At 41.6% G+C, this 22,063-nt stretch overlaps 1 protein-coding gene and 1 pseudogene across 4 annotated transcripts in view; one reads left to right on the top strand and one right to left on the bottom strand.

Annotated features, from left to right (window-relative positions):
* The window catches only part of CREB5 (cAMP responsive element binding protein 5), a 422,135-nt gene that overhangs the window by 181,842 nt on the left and 218,230 nt on the right, over nucleotides 1-22,063 (bottom strand). The window lies entirely within an intron of this gene.
* Nucleotides 11,370-21,674, top strand: LOC101337823 (small ribosomal subunit protein uS5-like; annotated as a pseudogene).

The raw sequence follows: 22,063 nt of genomic DNA, 5'->3' as shown, positions 1-22,063 counted from the left end.
TTTCCCAGGGAGACCATCCCTGGACGCCTTACCTAAGCAGGTACTCCCACCCACTCAATTTCCTAATGCTGAGCTCTTTCATTTCTTTCGGAACCCTCATTTCCATTTGCAATCATCCACGTGTTTGCTTACTTCTTGTCTACCTTCCCCACGTGATTGCAGGCTCTATAAAAAGGCAGCACCCACGTCTATTTTATCTACCAGTGCATACCCATAACTTCACCAAGTGCTTGGCACGTCCGAGGTGGTCAACATTTGTTAGAAAGCAAAGAATCCTTACCACGAACCTGGGAGATGGGTATTTTTACAAAGGAAGAAACTGAATCTCAAGGGATGGAGTGCCTTGCCCAGGGTCACACAGCTCTTATCCGATGGAGCTGGGACTCTAACTCAGGAGTTCCAGTGTTCAGTCTTAGGGTTCTTTCTACTACGCACCACACAGAAAGCAACTCCAAAATGACTGTCAGGGCACCAAAGGGAGACGTGGGGTTAGGGTACCCCACTGGGAGGCTGTGATACTGTGACTTACAAAAGAATTATTTATTTAGTCTTCATCCCAGATTCTGGCACAGAGCTTTTAAAACCCTTGGAATTTCCTAAGGTGTCTTTTGTTATGTTAATGGAGTGACTTTGGGACACCCTCCCCCAACCTAGGGATAGGACTGGTTGCCAGGACAACCAACCACGTGATTAGAGGGTTGGAACTTTCAGTCCCACCCCCAGACCTCCAAGAGGAGAGAGGAGCTGAAGGTTGAATCAATCGCCAACGGCCAATGACTTAATCAACCATGCCTACGTAACGAACCTTCCAGAAAAACCCAAAAGGACAGGTTTCAGAGACCTTTTGGGTTGGAGATTTGGAAAGAGTGGCACCAGGAGAGAGCATGGAGGCTCCGTGCCCCTTCCCACATGCCTTGCCCTATGCATCTCTTCCATCTGGCTGTTCCAGAGTTAGATCCTTTTATAATAAACCAGTAATCTAGTAAGTAGAATGTTGCTCTGAGTTCTGTAAGTTGCTCCAGCTAATTAACTGAACCCAAGGAGGGGATCATGGAGATCTCTGATCTATAGCTGGTCCTGGTCAGAAGCACAGGTGACAACCTAGACTGGCAACAGGGTCTGAAGTGGGCTGGAGGGCAGTTTTGTGGGACTGAACCATTAACATGTGTGATCTGATGCTATCTCTGGAGAGATGGTGTCAGAATTGAGTTGAATGGTAGGACACCCAGCTGGTGTTAGAGAATTGCTTTGAATGACTTGGGGGGAAACCCCACACACTGGAACTGGGGTGAAGAATTTTTAGAGACAGATTAAAGCCGATGATGTTTTGGAGTGAGCATCCTGAAATCCTTCCCACGGAGAAAAAGAACAAACGGTCCTGCTCAAGGTACACTCAGCAGCTCAGGGCTGAAAGGTTTCCACACGTCTGTGTGTCCCACTGTTGGTGCTGGGTGGCAGTTGAGACCATGCATTCTGTGGCCAGATCTCTGGTTCTAACCCCAGTGCAGCCACTTACTAGTTACATAACTCTGGGTAAGTTACTAAGGTTTGTACCTAGTTTTCTCTTCTGTAACGTGGGGAAGATAGTCACACATACCTCCTAGTGTTGATTCTCTGCCTGGAATACAAGGAAGGTACTTAATAAATAAATGTTGAATTAATACTGAAGGAACCTATCGACATACGTCTTCTGTGTACAAAAAGTCACTCTCTTGACTAGCAGGGTAGTAATCAAGGTGAAAAATGGTTTAAAATGTATTTGGAAACTTTTGAGACTTTTAACCATGCTATTGTCCTCTTATATGGTAATCTATGCAATCGGAATGATTCCCACCCCCAAGCCATACACCAAACTGCTTTATGCATTGACCATTTTGCTTCACCATGTGTCCCCGTATCCCTCTAGTTTTGAGCAGTTACATTTTTTCAAACTTTTTCAGCTGCTGCACACCCAGAATGATGCCTTAAGATGCAATATGTCAGGTGAAAATGAAAAACACATGTTTTTTCCGCACTTGGTTTCAAGTATTCTTGGGTTTCCAAAAAACACAGATTTGAGAATAAGAATTTCAAACAGACTATACTGAAATGTAGATCTCTAATTGTTCCCGAAGTTGCTATTAGGAATAGGTAATTAATCAGCTGGTATGAGAAGTGAGCAACATTTTGGAGAAGGGATACATGGATTTAGTGTTAAGTCAAATGAGTAGTGCTAAGTCTTATGGGTAGAAATCCAGGAAAACATAATTGACTCCATAGAAGTGGTACTTTCTAACAATTTTAAGCTGTCCAAGTAGGCATCACAGGAGCAGGGTGCTGTAGGAGCAGGTGAGCACAGGGCATCACCTGTGGTTGGGCAGGAGCTGGGCAACAACCTCTTAGGGCTGTTTGGAAGTTATCCATTGGATGGACAGCTTGGACTGGGAGACCTCTGAGGATCCTGTCAACCTTGGAAGTCCATGTTTTCTGAATGCGATGTAGAAGTCCGTCCTTCCAAATCTATGCCCTTTGTCCATCACTGGTCAAAAGTTCGATGTTTATAGAAATGTAATCAATGCCTATGCTTCTCTGATGGTGGAAACTCAACTTGGCAGAGAGCCTTTATATGTTAATGACGTCTCTGATAAACAAAGATTAACTTTTGAAATTTATTAGTTACCATCCCTTATACAAAGCTGAGACAGCTGTTCAGAATATCTGAATCAGGGAGGGTCAGAGCTCTGGGAAGACTTGAGACTCCTAAGAAGTAAAGGCTACCTCAGGAGGAGAATGTTGTAGCCCTATGTGTCCAGGGTCCTGACTAACTCTGGAAGGCCAATGAGTTTTCTGAACGCAGCAGAGACCATTCAGCCCCTGACTGTCCTGCTTCTCTTTTGGAGCAAAGAAACTCCCCACTTGGCAGCTCCCTGCTCGACTGCAAATACAGAGTTGTTTGTTGGCTGCCCAGAGCCTCTCAGCTCTGTCAATTGAGGCCAGAAAGAAGAGTTCAGGAACCAGCAGTAGCCGAAAAGTTTGGCTGACCTGTACACCGGGTGCGTGATTCCAGAACAACTCTCTGAGGGAAGGGTGAAAGGAGAATGGGACAATAAATTAGTCATTTGGATTTCCCTACAGGGCCTGCCTCTGTGTGTCCATCCTCAGACTCTCTGTCTTAACATAGTCTGGTGGATTAATACTAGTAACCTCACCTTTGTTCAGTGATTACTACGTGCTTAACACTTTTCTAAGGATTTTGCGTGTATTATCTCATTTAATCTCCATAACAATCTGTAAGCATTTTTATGATGTCAGTTTTCAGAGACGTAAAGTGAGGTATCATTTAGCCCAAAATCACACAGGTAGTGGTGAATCTACCATTTAAACAGATAACCTCACTTAGAAGTCTGGGCTCTTAACCACTATCCACTAGTTAAGTGGGAAAACGGAAACCTGAGGGAGGAAAGGCATTGGAAGTTTGGCTTACGTTTTTTGTTTTCAATTTGGCTGTTTTTAACCTAGTTAAAACGATCAGTGTTCAGTGCCTGTTTCATATCCTCCCCCACCACGCACACACCAGGCTGTACTCCCTGAGTCAGGGCTGTCCCTTCTGCTTAGCCAGTGCTAGGCACTTCATCACAGTTTGCTGAGTGAATGAACACAGCAGAGGACATGTCTAAGAAGGATTTTCCTAGAAAAGTCAGAGAAATATTACACAAAGAGCACTAACAGGCAGCAGAGCCTCTCTAATGTCTCGGGGGCTACTGTCTGACTTCCTAAGTCTATTCCTTGACTACCACGTCCGTCCTCCTACAGGACGTGATATTTTCTGAGTTCACACTGTTCTCTCTCCAGTTCTGCCCCCTCTGGATGCTCACATAGAAGTTGCTGGTTTTCCCTAGTCATCTCCTTCTTCTCTTACCCCTTGAAATGCAAATTTCCTGGCCAAGTCCTCTGGGTTCTGGAGGAGCCTGTTAACTTCCCTTGGGTGCTGAAACCTCTTCAAGAAGGATTTGAGGGCAAAGTAGATTGACAGATGGTAAGCCTGCTGGAAGGACTCAGAACCAGGGGAGGTGACCAGACAGGATATGGACAAAAGGCAGGCATGGGGGGATGCTGGGGCAGCCCTGGCAGTAACAGGTTTCAGTAAATCAACAGAGGGAAGTCCAGGAAACCTACGTGGTCTTATTGTATGTGCTGTAAGCACAAACCACAAAAGCCCCTGGTCGCTGTCTGTCTTTAGGGTCTTACAGATGGGAGATATGATAGGACTCCTTGAAAGATACAATTGATGATGTCAGCCAATATCATAGTAATGACAGTATGAGAGAAATTCCCTCCTCTGAGCTGGGAAGAGTTTCCAGATCTTTGGGGAGGAGTGACTGCTGCGTGGTAGCGGGTAGATTAGCAGCTTTTGCATAAATTACGTAATTCAATTTGTATACAATCCTGTAAGGCAAGCACTATTAAATCTATTGTACAGATGAGGAACCAGACTCATCTCCAAAATCACACAGTAACAGTAGCCCCTGCATTTTGCACTAAGCCACATACAAATTTTGATTTCTTGAACACCCAGTATGCACTAGGCACTGACATGAAAATGATTTCTGGTGATCATCCTGATTTGCCTCAGGGCTGAAGATAAGCTGAAACATCTCAGCTACAGAACACTTTGTCCTCTTGCAAAGGATGTGGCCAGAGATTCCTAGGGCGGAGGGCACTTCAAAAGTGCCACGAACTTCATCCTTTCCCTTTAACTTGGGGATGACCATGCTGTATAGCAAAAATCCCTTTTCACATTTTAACAAACAGGTTAAAACAGACAGGAACTACAACTGTCCATTTAAATGAATTTAATATATTTCTGAACCAAGGCCTTTCAGGGTCTTGGTATTCAAACTTAAGCCAAAAGATTAATTTAGTACAGTGTTTCTCAACCATGACCTCATATTAAAAAAAAAAAAGAATAAAAACGCTGATGCCTGGGCTCCACCCCAGAAGAAATGATTAAAACTTTCTGGGGGTGGAGCCCAAGCACTGGTATTTTTTAACGCTCCCTAAGTGAGAGCCACAGGTAGCCAGGGCTGAGCCACTCTTTAAATTAAGGGTCCCAGTGCCGTTTTATCTAATACAAACAATTGAAGCTCAAGTTGACTTGAAAGTTCAAGGTGATCTTACATTTTTCTCCATGGAATACTGGCTATCAGAAACTCCAAGCAAACAATAACAAGGAAAACTGTGATGGAGATTTGGGGGAAAAAATGCCCAGCAGCCAGGGCTGAAGACAGGGAAAGATTATCAGAACCACCATGCTAATTATGGAAAACCAGACGCCCTGGAGGAAGGCCAGGGGCGTGGCAGAACGGATAGGGGTGGAGGACAGGAGAAGTTTTAGGAAATTAGAAATTTTAATAACTTTGGCCGTCAAGGGTTGCAATGGGATGCTGACCTTATTGCAAGCCTTGAGAGGAAAAACAGATGAGAAAAGGAACTCTTGTATCACATTCTACCTGCTTTTTGTTTCTCAAGCTCAGGAACAGAAAGGAAATGAAGCCTTCCCAGAGCTCCTTTCCCTACATCTGATTAAGGGCCCCCATAGGCACCCGTTCTGAACACCAGGGGGAGTAAGACATAATAGGCCTCCTGGCTTATTGTTTAGATCCCTTCTTAAATAGGCTCTTCCTTCTCTCTGTGGCTAAAGGTAACAGTCTATTTGTATTCATTTAAAAAGAGTATGTAAATGTCCTTTAAAAGCAATAAAATGGATTCTATCACCCTGCTGTGGAAGTTGCACTAAAGGGGAGGGGTTAAGAAAGCAGATGCTGGGCCCAACCCCCTTGGGTTTGAGTTCCAGAAACAGCACTTAGTAGCTGTGTCCCCAAGGTCAGGTTACTTAACCTCTCACACCTCGATTTTCCTGTCTGTAAAATGGGCACCTTGTAGGATGGTTATGAGAATTGAGGGGTTAACACAGATAAAGCTTGGAACAAAGCCTGGGGTATAGTAAGCAGTCAATGAATATTAGCTAGTGCTTGTATCAAAAAGATCACCAGGAAATTTTAATTTTAGATTTGAATTCTTCCATACTTCAACAATTCCAAGTACTTTATATTAAAAATCATCCAATTCAGATATGGTAAAGCCAGTGGAGCCTTTGACAAAAAGTGATATTTAAAGGTAGAACTGAGTGTCATTCTTCATACACAGCAAAGGTCACTTATTCTAGCAATCTATGATAAGAATATACAGAAAATAATGAATCTGTACTATAATAAAATGGCTACTACATATTTTAGATATATAAAAACGCACTCGCAAAGAATGAACTAATAAAATGAGTGTACCTAATGAGGAAAGACAATGATCTGTTAGAATATCACTATCGTAAACCTTCCCCAGAGGATGTAAGAAATTAGGTGAAGAAAAGGAGCATATGGTACTTAAGGACAACTTATACACGTTTTCAGTCTGACAACATCCAAAAAGGCTCTAGCAGTAGTTATTTCACTAAAATGCATATACTTTTATAATTCCACAAAATTGTTTTGATTGCAATAGATTATCCTCTACGATGTTATGTCAGTTTAACAAAATGAGCAGCCAATAAGGAAGCTCTGGGTCAGTTTTCCCCACATGAGAAATGATGGCACATTTACCAGGGACGGCGGCCACAGAATAAACATGGCTGTCTCAAACATTCCTGATGACAAGGGAGAACTCTGCTTGCATGTTTTTTCGAACTAGCGCACATAACTTTTTTCCCCTGTGGATCTTCAGCGAGGCAAGGCAGTTGCCTTGGCTGTATGGAATTCAGCAAACAGAAATGCATGACCAGTGACCACACACTTGCATCTGGATGAGGTTTTGGCTGACTGCGCTTTGGGATTTTAACACTAGCCACTAACAAGGATCCCCTCCTTTTTGACTATATAAGTCAACTCTGAGAGCCACGGGGTAGAGTGAATTTTTTTGGTAGCTTCTTCCATGTCTACCAAGCACTGAGAGCGTAGGTGGCAGAGCCTGACTCTCTTGTCACCTGTACCTCTTGCAGCTGGAGGAACCAGAGTCTGGCCAGAAATCGGAAGGATGGGGGAGAGGGAGGGCTTCAAGAGTGAAGTGAAACATTCTTTTTAGCATCCTAGTGACATGTGGGGGGGGGAAATGGATACAGATATCTGACAGAATGACACAGAGGTCAAAAGCATGGCCTCAGCCTGGGCTTGAATCCAGCTCCACACCTACCAGCCCTGTAACTCTGGATTCATTTGCTTAACCTCCTTAAGCTTCATTTCTTCATTCTGTAAGTTGGGGAGATAGTAGTCTCTTCCTTACAAGGTAGTCACGGGAATGAAACAAGATGGTACTTATAAAATGCTTTATCTTGTAGTGTGTTTTAAAATCCTCCCAAAACTTCTATGAGGTAGATACTATTGTACTCATTTTGCTGATGGGAAACTGAGGCTCAGAGGCATTCTATAACTTGCCCACTGTCACCCAGCAGGTAAGTGGAGGGAGCTGGACACAAGCCCAGGATTTCTCTAAAGCTGGTGCTCATCACTACTGCTTTATGCTCTCATCGGCCCATATGGCAAAATCCCAGCAAGTTAGGACTAGGGGATTCTCAGCTCCACTGACCAGCCCTTCCTTTTAGAGTGAAGGAATAACATTAAGAACAGTTCAGTGATCAAGCTGAACTAACGTAAACTAAACTCAAGGGTAGAAGGCGGGTACAAGAAATCAATTCTAAAGACTCTTTCCCCAGCAGTGTTTCCTCTGTTGGTTCATATCCCCAGCAAGGAAGAGCACAGAGTAAATTGAGAAAAATGTTCAACCCAGATACTAAAATAACAATGATTGACTGGGGTAAGGCAGAAGTAGAAGGGTGAAGAAGGAGCCAGGTGGACCCTCTTTTTTTTTTCAAAGCCTGTTAGTTTAGTTTCTAAAAATGTTAGTTGAATGTGGTATAAAATCCAACCTTTTTGAAAAGCAAACAAATTTGAGATTTCCAGACCCGTTGTTATTTATTAATTGCCCATTAAACACCTGTTGTTATCCATAAACAACAGGCCTTAGGCAAACCAAAGAACAATTAGCTTTTTCTAGTGTCAACAGAAAACTAGTCCACAAACTCCCAGCTGGTCTTCCCAGCTTCTGACATTGGCCTCAAATATACATACTCAAAAATTCAGAAGAGAAACTTAAACTAAATGTTACTAAATGCTTGCTCCTTCTTTGGCTTCAGAATTCACACAAATGAGACCTGTAGAGTATAAAGGTTTTACTTATTTAACTGGCTTCAATATTCAATTTGCATTTATACATTGGTCTGTGTGTTTGAGAATGCTTCATCTATTTGTACGAATTTGATACTATCCGGTTTAGATTGAATACCTGTAGAGGGCAGCATGCCATATTTATTTAATGGACGGATACAGAAACTTTCCTAATGGTGGCGGTGGTTATCATCGTCATCACCATCACCATCATCATCACCGCTCTCATCATCGTCACCATCATCATCACCATTATCATCACTGTTCCTATCATATTCCTGGGTTTTGATCTTAAAGAAAATTTCCATTACAAAGCCGCAAGGTAGGCGACGGGTATATAATCTTTCTCTTCTTTATGAAGATTGTGCTGATTATTTCCTGACATTATTTTACTTAAAATGCAGAAGGCTCTCCCACTTGCACACCACAAAAACTCCTCTCTTATGTAAGATGTTGGCATAAAATTCTGCCACTCTGCTATTTAAATAATTCAAAACATTTAAGACAACATGCAAAGGCCTATCACTAACAGAGAGCTGTGGGCAGAGGAGTCAAACAGAAAGTTCCTCACCAAGGTATGTTTTCCCTCACATTAGCCTGTGGTCTGACAAACACTCCCAGTTGAATCTGTTTCTTTAAGATTCTAAAAATAAATTGATCTGTAAGTGACTTTGCTGTAATACATACAGTGAGTCAGATCAAGGAGTAAGAGCCATTTATAGAATGTGAACTAAACACTGGCCTGAGACAACCATTTAACCCTCGCCAAACAGAGAAGTGGCATTTTGGATTGTACAGAGCTTGATCTCCAAGGCTATTTTGAAACAGAAAGATTCTTTTATTATAACTTTGGCTAAAAATATTAGAATATGACCAGAGGCTACCACAAGGTCAAAACATTTGTTAACAGGACGAAATGTTACCAGTATAAGAGTGTGCAACTGTCCATGTATGAAATCTTGGACACACTCAGGCCCAAACATATTATTAGCCATCCGTATTCATACATATCTAAGTAGAGACTGTATTTGGTGCAGAACAACAAGTTGTCATTCTACACATTCTCATATAAAGAAGCAGATGGGAGTATTTTGGCTTGCATTGTACAGTGGTTTGGAGTGGATTTGTGTGACCATAAATAAGTCATTTAACATCTCTGAGCCTCAATTTCTTCATCTATAAAATGGAAATAAGTACAGTCCCTACCTCAAGACGTTGATGTGAAGATTAACTAAGAAAATGTATATAAAACACTCAGTACACATAATACAAGTTTAAGAAATGCCAGCTGTAATTCTGCTCTCTTCAGCCCCAGCTGTTATATAGGATGGTGCAGTCTCCCTCCTCTTTGGGTGCCCCTTCATTGCTAGAGTACATCTTCATAGTGTTGTAATAGCTGCCTTAGGGGAAAGTGTGATGACTACAAGTTGGTAAGGGTTTTCTTTCCCTTCCTGCATGGCTGATGTAATGAAGATCTTTAGGAGGATATATGATCGGAGGGAGGAAGGGTGTTGTGTGCGTGTGTGTGAGAGAGAGAGAGAGAGAGAGAGAGAGAGAGAGAAACAGAGAGAGAGAGAGAACGAATGTGTGTATGTGTACAAGAATTCACCTGGTGACAAGAGAAACTTGCCACTCTCCTCACCTGAGTTTCACACACAGGAAACATTCGACATTGCCTGCACACAGATCTCCAACCTCGCACACTGCAAAGAGCTGCACTGCAAGGAATATGACTTCATATCATAATGTTCATCACTGACCTCCACCCTGGTAATAAGATCCTTTTTGGCCCTTGTGCAGTTAGCATCCACCTGAGACTTCCTAACCATCTCCTCGATAGCAAATTGGCAGCAAGTATTAGGAAATTCCATGCTGGTATTTGGATGAGTCTTCTCCATTGACATCGTTTATTTAGATTACAGGCGCTTCCTCAATTATAACAATACATCAACCATTTCAGGTTTTTCTTTCACCTCCGGATACATGTTGCCCTTAATAAATGAAGCTGAAGTCAGAACACGTGCTGGTATGACGACACCATCCTGTCTTTCAGGTGTGGTTTCAGGGTCACACTGAACACTTGCATCTGGAAGGCTGACTTCACAGCACAGCACGGCCACATTCTGCTACTCAGGGGGGTGAGATCATGGTGCTGGCATGAATTTATCGGTCTTTTAAACGAATGGGGTTGAATTCAATCTACTGACCTTGATTGGGAGGCTAGTGATACAAGCTGTGTAAAATAAAACAAGACAAAATAAACAAGGGAAAACCACAGCGCATGCAGCCACTTGGTTCAGAAGTGACACTACTGAATTTGGTCTGTGAAGGTCTTGTCACATGAAAGCCTAGAAATAGCTATGACCTAAACATGGGGGTAGGAGACGACCCATTTAGAAATGAATGGACACATTCCATTGTGTTTGTATAGTGTTTAAAATCTATTTTGGAGCAAGGGGATATTGTAAATACTTTCCTTTGTTCATAACTATCATAACCCAAACTTTCTGGCTCTCGGCATTTTTCAGTAACCCTGCGTGCCAATAGTTTTTTACACACTGCCTCACAAGGCAAACATTATTCTACCAGAGACGCAGGATTCCCTGTGACCCCTCTGAATCTCCAGGGCCAGCCAAGACTAGATTGGACTTTCTGACTAATCCTAGTCAGGACATCTCTAGGGGCTGCCCTAGTCTCACTGCACAATTCCAAGGCCACTCAGTTCTGAGGGCCCTCAGGAGATGTTGCCATATTAGGCATGTGGAAATGTCCACACCATTGTGAAATTCTTTTGGAAACAGAGATTTAATACAACTTTTTCGATTAGCCTTCAATTCCAAATTTGGGACTAGACTTTAGGTGAGATTAATTCAGGGACTCCTCACTGGTTTTGTAGAATGTTAATGCCAGCAAGCATTCCTTCATCTTCAATAGTAACTGGATCATAGATTTTCATTTAATTCTCTCTTTTGCATTTGATTGTCTCTTTGGTTAATGGCATTTCTATAGCAGAGGACACAGCAATCTTCCCAGACATCTCTTGACTCTAAAGTGGCTGGCTGGATAAGCATATTATTAAATGCAGGTTAATCTGTGGCCTCTTTCCTCTTCACCATGATGGCTCTGGATGACAATAAGGGGGGAGCCTGGGGCCAGGTATGGGAAAGTGAATGGTATAGGCATTTCCTGGATATATGGTTCCTAGTATCTCCATAATGCCAAATATAAATGGTAGTTAGAAACTGTTACCCTATGAACACCTTCATCACTTAAAGAAGATTCCTTCTGGAGACGATAATGATCTTTATTAGGTACCAGGCCTGCGTGAAGATCTGGTGATACCAAGACATGACCTTGGTGGGTGTGATTTCATAGGAAAAGTGGGCTCTAGAATGTCCCCTTTAATAGTAGAATTCTTTAGTAGCACTGTTCACTAAGACACTTGGTATAAATGGAACCACCTCTTCCAAGTGGATTTAGTTATTGAAGAAATTAAAGGAATTCCCTCCAAGGTAGCTTTTCTCATCAGATGGCTCCAAAACAAAAACCTCAACAATCTTAGCATAAAGGGTTCAGGAATAGTGATTTTGGGCATTTCCAGAGTACTTCCTTCTATTTCTGCTACCTCAATAACAGAGACTAAATCAGAGACTTGGCATTGACTGCTCCACTGATCCATTAATTCTAAGTCTTTCACTGATTCAGTTCCAACTATATGTTTGATAGAGACAACTTTTATTTACTGTTTAAATCATACAGTAATCTAAGCAAACTCATCAGTTCAAGGATATTAAATCAAAATCTATTTACTATTGAGTAGGATTTAATTTAAGATGGAAGCTTCCTGGAGATCCAAATCTGGGGTTTAGTGAGACCATCCTATTCTAGAAATGATGTCAGAAGACTGTTTGGGTGCTTACCTAGTAAGGCACCAGGGTCCTGTTATTAATAGATCTGTGCAAAATAATTTACCATGTTAATACCCTTTCTTCCTCCTATCCAATTATTCCATATTGATGAATCTCTTATTTAAGCATTATCGAAAGGTCACTAGCCAGTGCTATATCTAATTCAAAAACGTATTATTAGACTTATACCATAACAATTTTAAGAAATGACCAGTTCTGTGAGGATGATCTAAATAGCCATATTCATATTTTTTCCTATATTTAGAATCAGGGTCAGACCTTCTCAATTTTCAGGGCCATTTTTACTTTAAAATTTTACTTTATTGTTGTAAGAACACTTAACATAAGATATAACCGCTTAACAAATTTTTAAGTATATTATTACATTTTATTACACACTATTATGTACTATTATTATTACACTTTATTATACATTGTTGTTGACTATTAGTACAATGTTGTACAGCAGGTCTCTAGAGCTTACTCATCTGGCTTGACTGACACTTCATGCTGGTTGATTAGGAACTCCCCTACTTCTCCTTTCTCTGAGCCCCTGGCAACCACCATTCCACTCTCTGATTCTACAAATTCAACTATTTTTGATACCTCATATAAACAGAATCCTGCTGTATTTGTCTTTCTGTGACTGGCTCATTTCACTTAACATAATAACTTCTTGGCCAACATGTATGTGAAAAAATGCTCAATGTCACTCACTAATCATCAGGGAAATGCAAATCGGAACCACAATGAGATTAACACCTCACACCTGTCATGGCAGCTATTATCAAAAAAACCAAAGACAAGTGTCGGCACGGCTGTGGAGAAGTTGGAAACCCTGCACATTGTTGGTGGGAATATAGAATGGTGCAGCTTGATAGAAAACAGTACAGAAGTTCCACTTACCTCAACATAATAAAGGCCATGTATGACAAACCTACAGCCAACATCGTTCTCAGTGGTGAAAAACTGAAAGCATTTCCACTAAGATCAGGAACAAGACAAGGTTGTCCACTCTCACCACTATTATTCAACAGAGTTTTGGAAGTTTTAGCCACAGCAATTAGAGAAGAAAAAGAAATAAAAGTAATCCAAATCAGAAAAGAAGAAGTAAAGCTGTTACTGTTTGCAGATGACATGATACTATACATAGAGAATCCTAGAGATGCTACCAGAAAACTACTAGTGCTAATCAATGAATCTGGTAAAGTAGCAGGATACAAAATTGATGCACAGAAATCTTTTGCATTCCTATACACTAATGATGAAAAATCTGTAAGAGAAATTAAGGAAACACTTCCATTTACCATTGTAACAAAAAGTTAATAAATAAAATACCTAGGAATAAAGCTACCTAAGGAGATAAAAGACCTGTATGCAGAAAACTCTAAGAAATTGATGAAAGAAATTAAAGATGATACAAATAGATGGAGAGATATACCATGTTCTTGGATTGGAAGAATCAACATTGTGAAAATGACTATACTACCCAAAGCAATCTACAGATTCAATGCAATCCCTATCAAACTACCAACGGCAGTTTTCACAGAACTGGAACAAAAAATTTCACAATTTGTATGGAAACACAAAAGACCCCAAATAGCCAAAGCAATCTTGAGAAAGAAAAACAGAGCTGGAGGAATCAGGCTCCCTGACTTCAGACTATACTACAAAGCTACAGTAATCAAGACAGCATGGTACTGGCACAAAAACAGAAACATAGATCAATGGAACAGGTTAGAAAGCCCAGAGATAAACGCACACACATATGGTCAACTTATTTTTGATAAAGGAGGCAAGAATATATACAATGGAGAAAAGACAGCCTCTTCAATAAGTGGTGCTGGGAAAACCAGACAGCTACATGTAAAAGAATGAAATTAGAACACTCCCTAACACCATACACAAAAATAAACTCAAAATGGATTAAAGACCTAAATGTAAGGCCAGACACTATAAAACTCTTAGAGGAAAACATAGGCAGAACACTCTATGACATAAATCACAGCAAGATCCTTTTTGACCCACATCCTAAAGAAATGGAATTAAAAACAAAAATAAACAAATAGGACCTAATGAAACTTCAAAGCTTTTGCACAGCAAAGGAAACCATAAACAAGATGAAAAGACAGCCCTCAGAATGGGAGAAAATATTTGCAAATGAAGCAACTGACAAAGGATTAATCTTCAAAATTTACAAGCAGCTCATGCAGCTCAATATCAAAAAGACAAACACCCCAATCCAAAAATGGGCAGAAGACCTAAACAGACATTTCTCCAAAGAAGATATACAGATTGCCAACAAACACATGAAAGGATGCTCAACATCGCTAATCATTAGAGAAATGCAAATCAAAACTACAATGAGGTATCACCTCACACCAGTCAGAATGTCCATCATCAAAAAATCTGCAAACAATAAATGCTGGAGAGGGTGTGGAGAAAAGGAAATCCTCTTGCACTGTTGGTGGGAATGTAATTGATACAGCCACTATGGAGAACAGTATGGAGGTTCCTTAAAAAACTAAAAATGGAACTCCTATACGACCCAGCAATCCCACTACTGGGCATATACCCTGAGAAAACCATAATTCAAAAAGAGTCATGTACCACAATGTTCCTTGCAGCTCTATTTACAATAGCCAGGACATGGACGCAACCTAAGTGTCCATCGACAGATGAATGGATAAAGAAGATGTGGCACACATATACAATGGAATATTACTCAGCCATAAAAAGAAATGAAATTGAGTTATTTGTAGTGAGGTGGATGGACCTAGAGTCTGTTATACAGAGTGAGGTAAGTCAGAAAGAGAAAAACAAATATCGTATGCTAACACATATATATGGAATCTAAAAAAAAAAAAAGAGGAATTGGTTCTGAAGAACCTAGGGGCAGGACAGGAATAAAGATGTTGACGTAGAGAATGGACTTGAGGACACGGGGAGGGAGAAGGGTAAGCTTGGACGGAGTGAGAGAGTGGCATGGACATGTATACACTACCAAATGTAAAACAGATAGCTAGTGGGAAGCAGCTGCATAGCACAGGGAGATGAGCTCAGTGCTTTGTGACCTCCTAGATGGGTGGGATAGGGAGGATGAGAGGGAGACGCAAGAGGGAGGAGATATGGGGATATATGTATATGTATAGCTGATTCACTTTGTTATAAAGCAGCAACTAACAGATCATTGTAAAGCAATTATACTCTAATAAAGATGTTAAAAAGAAAACAGTACAGAAGTTCAAAAAAAAAAAAAAAGAACTACCATATGATCCTGGAATTCCACAGCTGAGTATTTATTCAAAAGAATGGAAATCAAAATTTCAAAGAGATTTTAGCACTCCATGTTCACTGCAGCATTGTTAGCAATAGCCATGATGTGGAAACAACCTAAATGTCCATCGACAGATAAATGGATAAAGAAAATATGGTGTAACCATGCTTAAAAAAGGGAATTCTATAATATGCAATTTTTTTCAGAAAAAGCTAACAATTTTTGAGCATTTACTATGCTAAATGCTCACTTGCATTATTTCATTTAATCCTCATAAACACCTATATCGTTAATTATAATTATGTACCCATTTTTCAGGTGAGGAATTGCGGCCAAGAGCAGCTCAATAATCTGCCTAAGGTCTCAGGACAGGAAGTGGTGGAACCAGCACTCAAGCCCAACTCTTCTGATTACAGATAAGTTCTGCTTTTCTCTGAGGCCCACACACTCTTCACTACCTCACGATATTGTTTCCATTTGTCAAGATTTTTTTTTTTTTTTTTTTGCTGTACACGGGCCTCTCACTGCTGTGGCCTCTCCCGTTGCAGAGCACAGGCTCCAGACGCGCAGGCTCAGCGGCCATGGCTCACCGGCCCAGCTGCTCCACGGCATGTGGGATCTTCCCGGACCAGGGCACGAACCCGTGTTCCCTGCATCGGCAGGCGGACTCTCAACCACTGCGCCACCAGGGAAGCCCCATTCGTCAAGATTTAATTTCCTTGAAAGCAAATCTTTTCAAATCTAAAATATTTTCAAATCTTAAAAGTTTGACTTATTCTGAATTTTCTAGAAGAATCTATGAGAAGATTGCAAAAGTTGTTTCTCTTATCTATATAGATTAAATATATCCCTGGTTCAAACCATATGGGATGAATTACTGTACCATCTTAAAAGTTATTGTTTTGAAAATCTTCACTAAATCAAGTCCATTTTATTATAATAATGCCTAAATTATGCAGAAGCTTACAAACTGTTTTCAAATCTCATTTTTTAAAAAGTCTTGCACTGAAGTACAAGGATATGCTTTGAGGAGAAAACTACTGGCTAGAAATTGTAAAGGACAATAGTAACACACTACGTTTGTATGGTATGCTACAGTTTCACAGTAATTCTTGTGATCTTTTTTTAACATGAGACAGGCAGGAAGAGTTACTATACAGCTGAGGCTCAGAGAGGTACAACCACTGGCCCAAGGTCACACCTTTAGCCCATGACCACAATCCAGGTTTTCTAGTGCTGTGTCCAGTGCTGTTTCCCTATGAGCCTCTGTTCCCCACAAAACATGGAAACACCTTCTCCTTCCCAAGGTTTTCTACATTGTCATTCTGGAGAAACAGAGGCAGGTTTAGATGTGTGGTTTCCTTACTGAAAAGGATGGTGTCTATCTCAATGTCGAACGACAGGGAAAAATAAGCAGGCACCAAACAATTTTCTCCTTAATAGCTCTCTCAAAATCTACCCAAGTGGGCTTCCCTGGTGGCACAGTGGTTGAGAGTCCGCCTGCCAATGCAGGGGACGCGGGTTCGTGCCCCGGTCCGGGAGGATCCCACATGCCGCGGAGCAGCTGGGCCCGTGAGCCATGGCCGCTGAGCCTGCGCGTCCGGAGCCCGTGCTCCGCAACGGGAGAGGCCACAACAGTGAGAGGCCCGCGTACAGCAAAAAAAAAAATCTACCCAAGTTAGAGTAGGCCAAAGGGAGAGAAGGCATTTGTCCAGAAGAAACATTTGCCGTTGGGGAGCATTCCCTGGGATATCCAGGAATCCTCTTGGCTAGGTGAGTGGTAGATTTGGATAACCATTCTCTTCCAGAACCAGGCTATGGGCCACCTAGTGCAACCTTGGAGCCATGCTGGCTGAGATCAGATCCCACCTCTCCCACTTGCTAGCTGTGGTCCTTCGAGCAAGTTATATAACCCCTCTGTGCCTGTTTCCTTTGGCAGCAAAATGAGGACAACCACCATCTACCTTGCAGGACAATTTAGGGGCTTCCATGAGTTAAATGTAAAAAGTACTTTGGACAAGACTTGGCAATGTGCCTGATGAGAGCCATTATTTTTATTATCTTAATGAATGAGCCTCTCGATTTCTTTACCTAGCAAGTGGGAATAATGACAAACCTGTAACAAGAATCAAATTATATTAAGCCTTTGAAAGTTCCTTATAAATCATAAAATGCTCTGTGCATCTAGAGAATAACTGCTGTTGTGCTGAAGAGAAAGCTGCAATGTCTGAATTATACCTGCCTTCCTATTGCAAGGAATTTACCCTTTCTCCTCAAACTGAGAAAGAAAGTGATTTATATTATGATCCCTAGCCTAACCCCATTGGTAGCTTGTTAGGCAGGAATCAAATGGTTGAAGTTAGTGTCTAGCAAGGCGGCGTGTTTACCCAAGGCCTGGTGAGTCTCCATGTCTCAGGGGAGGCTCATGGAGATTTTGCTCACTGGGATGGGAGGCCTGGCCCAGCTGCGTGTGGCTGTGTCTGTGTATAGATCTAGAATCCGAGAGTCCTACCGGTCCTGCAGGATTACCGGGGCAAAGTCACAGGCCGCCTGGAGCCCTGAAAAGTGGGACAACTGCTAACTGTGGGTGGCTACTCAGGGGAGCCTAGAGTCCTTTCACCAGTCCTGAAATCAGAGTTGCATCTGACAGAGAAGAAGATGTGTTGATGCAGGGTAAAAAAACAGAATGAAATGAATTTTTTCAGAGTTTGAGATGACATGTGATTTCTGACAAGATCGGTAGGAATGCAGTTGATACAAATGAAGGAAACATAAAAAAATATCTCCTCCTTTTCCTACAGCATCATGCTCTCACCCAGCGGCATACACACAGACTCCAAGCTCTGATGTCTTTAGGAAGACACGGATGCCAAGTGGGGACAGCTGTTCCCCACGCCCTTTCCTGGTTCACTGTGGATGCTCCATCCTGAATGCCTGCTGGCGTCTCCCAGTGCAGTTCTACCCAGTTTTCCAAGTACAGTTTCAATACCATCTCCTTTACTAGGCTGCCTCTCAGTCTTCACCTAGAACTAACTGCTTCCTACCGTGTCCTCATAAAACTTTCATTTGGACTCCTTTCATGCAGAGCTATCAAAGTTTGCCTAGTTTCATAATGAGTTGTGCAAACTGTCTCTGCCTTTTGCTTATAAGGGACTGCCTCTTGTCATCTCTGTGTCAGGGTGACACCTACACCGCATGCTGCTCAAAAGAGTCACTCAATAAATATTCATCAAGTGAATAAATAAATATTTGTTGACAATAATTAACTTGAACTGAGAACTTCATGGCCTCCAAGAAAGGCTCCGAATTTGTTAAATGAAGCACTGCTCTTTTGTCCCCCCTCTTATGCTTAAGGTTGTTTCATAACATCTCCTGCCAGGAACTGCTCCCATTATTAAATTAAGTGCCAGGGGAGCGGCAGCACCTTCTGTGACTAAGTACTGAGTGAAACTGTGATGAAGCGAAGCCCCCATTTGCTCCTAATTTCAGAGGTGACAACTGTCGACTTTATTTTTGTGCTCCTTCTGTCACAGCCAGTGTGATTCCAATGGTGGATTTTGGAATTGTGTTTTCTGCTTTCCTCCTTCTACTCACCCCCTCGACCTGAGCCACTCTGAATACACATACCCAGAGAGGAATTTCAGGCGCACTAATGAGAAAGCAGAGTCCACATTTCCTATTTGGAACCTGGGACTGTGCTAAAACTGGATTTTGTGCTCCTAACCTGTACTCACTCATTAGTTGTACGGATGAGAGTTCTCTGCACAGAGAACTGAGGGACAGGTGGACAGGGAGTTTCGAAGTAGGATCGTTTTATTGTATTTTTCCTCTACAATTTGAGATTAACTTTGTCATGTAAACGATTAACGGGAGTTCTTCAGATGTTCTTCTGAATTGCTTTTCCCTGTCAGGGATATCGTTAAGCATCCCCTACACTGGCTCCCCTGTGGAGGCTTTCCACGGGTAAAATTCCAAGTACAGTTCTCAAGTACATGGAATCATTCTTATGGATGATGTCAATAAAGACTTCCAAGGATTCCAGCATCCTTTCCTCAACTCTCTGAACTTCAGGCTGAGGCTTCAAGAATGGTACCCCCAGGAGATCCCCTAAAGGTTATTGCCCACAATGCCCACTCCCAAGCTTTAGACTTTATAGCGACTTAGATAGCATAAACCTTGGTTTAAAGAATAAAAATATAAATGAACTACTGAACTGATGGATGAATAAATGAAATAACACATTCTTAGAAATAACACTTAGCTCTTCATGGTCACTGGATCCTAAATATCCTGATGGGGACTTATATATTTTTTACCCTAAATGAAAATCATAAAATGTCTTAGCTGAAAGAGACCTCAGTGATAGACTACATACGATTTTTAAAAGTCATGGCCTCACTAATGAACTTATCTATGAAACAGAAACAGACTCATAGACATAGAGAACAAATTTGTGGCTGCCAAAGGGAAGGGGGGTTAGAGGAGGGATGGACTGGGAATTTGGGGTTAGTAGATGCAAACTATTATATGTAGAATGGATAAACAACAATGTCCTACTGTATAGCACAGGGAACTACATTCAATATCCTGTGATAAACCATAATGGAAAAGAATATGAAAAATAATATATATATATATATATCTGAATCACTTTGCTGTACAGTAGAAATTAACATGACATTGTAAATCAACTATACTTCAATAAAATAAAATTTTTTAAAAAAGTCAAGGCTTGATTTGTTCAAATGAAATTAAGAAAAAACTGCTTCTCTGGTTGAAGTGTAGGTAGGGGCCTGGAACCTGCCAGCTCTAAGAAATTACATAGCTTGTTCAACATCATACAGATCTCAGAGGTACAGCCACGACTCCTGAGGTCCTGGCTTGGTTTTTCCTGCTGCATGCTACAGCCTTTTACTGGTGAAGGGTTGTTTCTGGGTACTTACTGGGTAAAAGGACATCTCTCTGACATTAAAATAAATGAGCCATAGACTGCAGGAAGTTTTGAACTGGACTTCCAGGTAGTCACATAGTTGAAGGTAGGTCCTCCTTACAGAAGTATTCCAGCTAATAAGTGAAGAAGGAATGATAGAAATAGACTTCACCATTTTGCAATCCCCGAAGATGTAATGGATCTAGGTGAGGATTGTCAATGACTGCCAGCACCCCAAAGAGAGACGAGCAGATTTTGGTGCCTCCTGACAGAAGTATCCCTCATTGCCTATGAAGTACTCGTGCCAAAAAATTGAACTCGATGTTAAATGAAGTCTAGAAAGCCCGAATTACCAACTTATGAGAAATACAAGAAACAAAGGAACTAGTTAAACTGACACCATGAAAATGGAATCAACAATATTCACTTTGTACAAAACTCTACAAACTCTTCAACAAATAAATTTCAAGGCAAAACAAAAAAAAGGGGGGGGGGAACAGATCTGTGATTTAAAAGCGTGTAAGAAGACATGTCAACCAATTTTAACGTACAGACCTTATTTCAGTCCCGATTAAAATAAAGGGCACTTAATCTGGGAAAGCACCAAATGGCAGAGGTATACCCGTACTCCTGGGGTACTCCTGGCTGCAGCAACAGCCCAGCCCACATCACAGAGTTCAAGGAAGCAAGGCGGAGCTGGGCCACCTGATCAAGGACAGGGAGACCAAATCCCTGGAGGAGATTCCTCTCTTCTCCTTTCCCATCAAGGAATCTGAAATCACTGACTTTCTCCTGGGGATGTGCCTCAAGGATAAGGTTTTGAAGATTATGTCCATGCAAAAGCAGACCTACACTAGCCAGTGGACCAGGTTCTGTTGCCATCTGGGACTACTACGGCCATGTCGGTCTGAGTATTAAGTGCTCCAAGGAGGTTGCCGGGGCCATCCTAGGGGCCATCATCAAGCTCTCCATTGTCCCCGTGCGGCAATGCTACTGGGAGAAGAAGACAGGCAGGTCCCACACTGTCCCTGCAAGGCACCAGCCTCCATGCTGAGTGCCTCTTCCCACCCCCAGAGGCACTGGCATCATCTTGGCCTCTGCACTCAAGAAGTTGCTGCTGATGGCCAGTATGGATGACTGTCACACTTCGGCCAGGGGCTGCACTGCCAACCTGGGCAACTATGATGCCATCTCCAAGCCTTACAGCTCTCTCACCCTGACCTCTGAAAAGAGACCGTGTTCACCAAGTCTCCCTATCAGGAATCCAGAGACATCTCCTACAGACTCACACCAGAGTCTCCCTGTAGAGAGCCCAGGCTCCATCTATGGCCACCACTGTAGCAGTTTTATATAAGAAATATAAAGTGAATTAATTAATTTAAAAAAATAAAGGGCCAAAATCCTATGAAACAAACAAGGAAATTTGAAGGATATTTTAAAATATTAAGAAACTATGGGTAACTTCTTAGGTGAAAATATGGTATCATGGTTACTTTTCTTTAAAGAATACTTATCTTGCATACTTACATGCTGATATACTTATGGATAAAATGCTAGATATCTGGGATATGCTTCAAATAACCTTGGGAGAGGCTGAAAGTGGGTAGAGACATGGATGAAACATGACCAGTTGTGAGCTGATAATTGTTTAAGTTGGGTGGTAGGTTCATGCTGGGTCATTATCCTGATCTTTGTA

This window comes from Tursiops truncatus, chromosome 9 (genome assembly GCF_011762595.2).
Source record: "Tursiops truncatus isolate mTurTru1 chromosome 9, mTurTru1.mat.Y, whole genome shotgun sequence".
In the NCBI taxonomy this organism is placed as follows: domain Eukaryota; kingdom Metazoa; phylum Chordata; class Mammalia; order Artiodactyla; family Delphinidae; genus Tursiops; species Tursiops truncatus.
The sequence above is the reverse complement of the archived record's forward strand: the minus strand, read 5'-3'. Positions and strand labels throughout refer to the sequence as shown.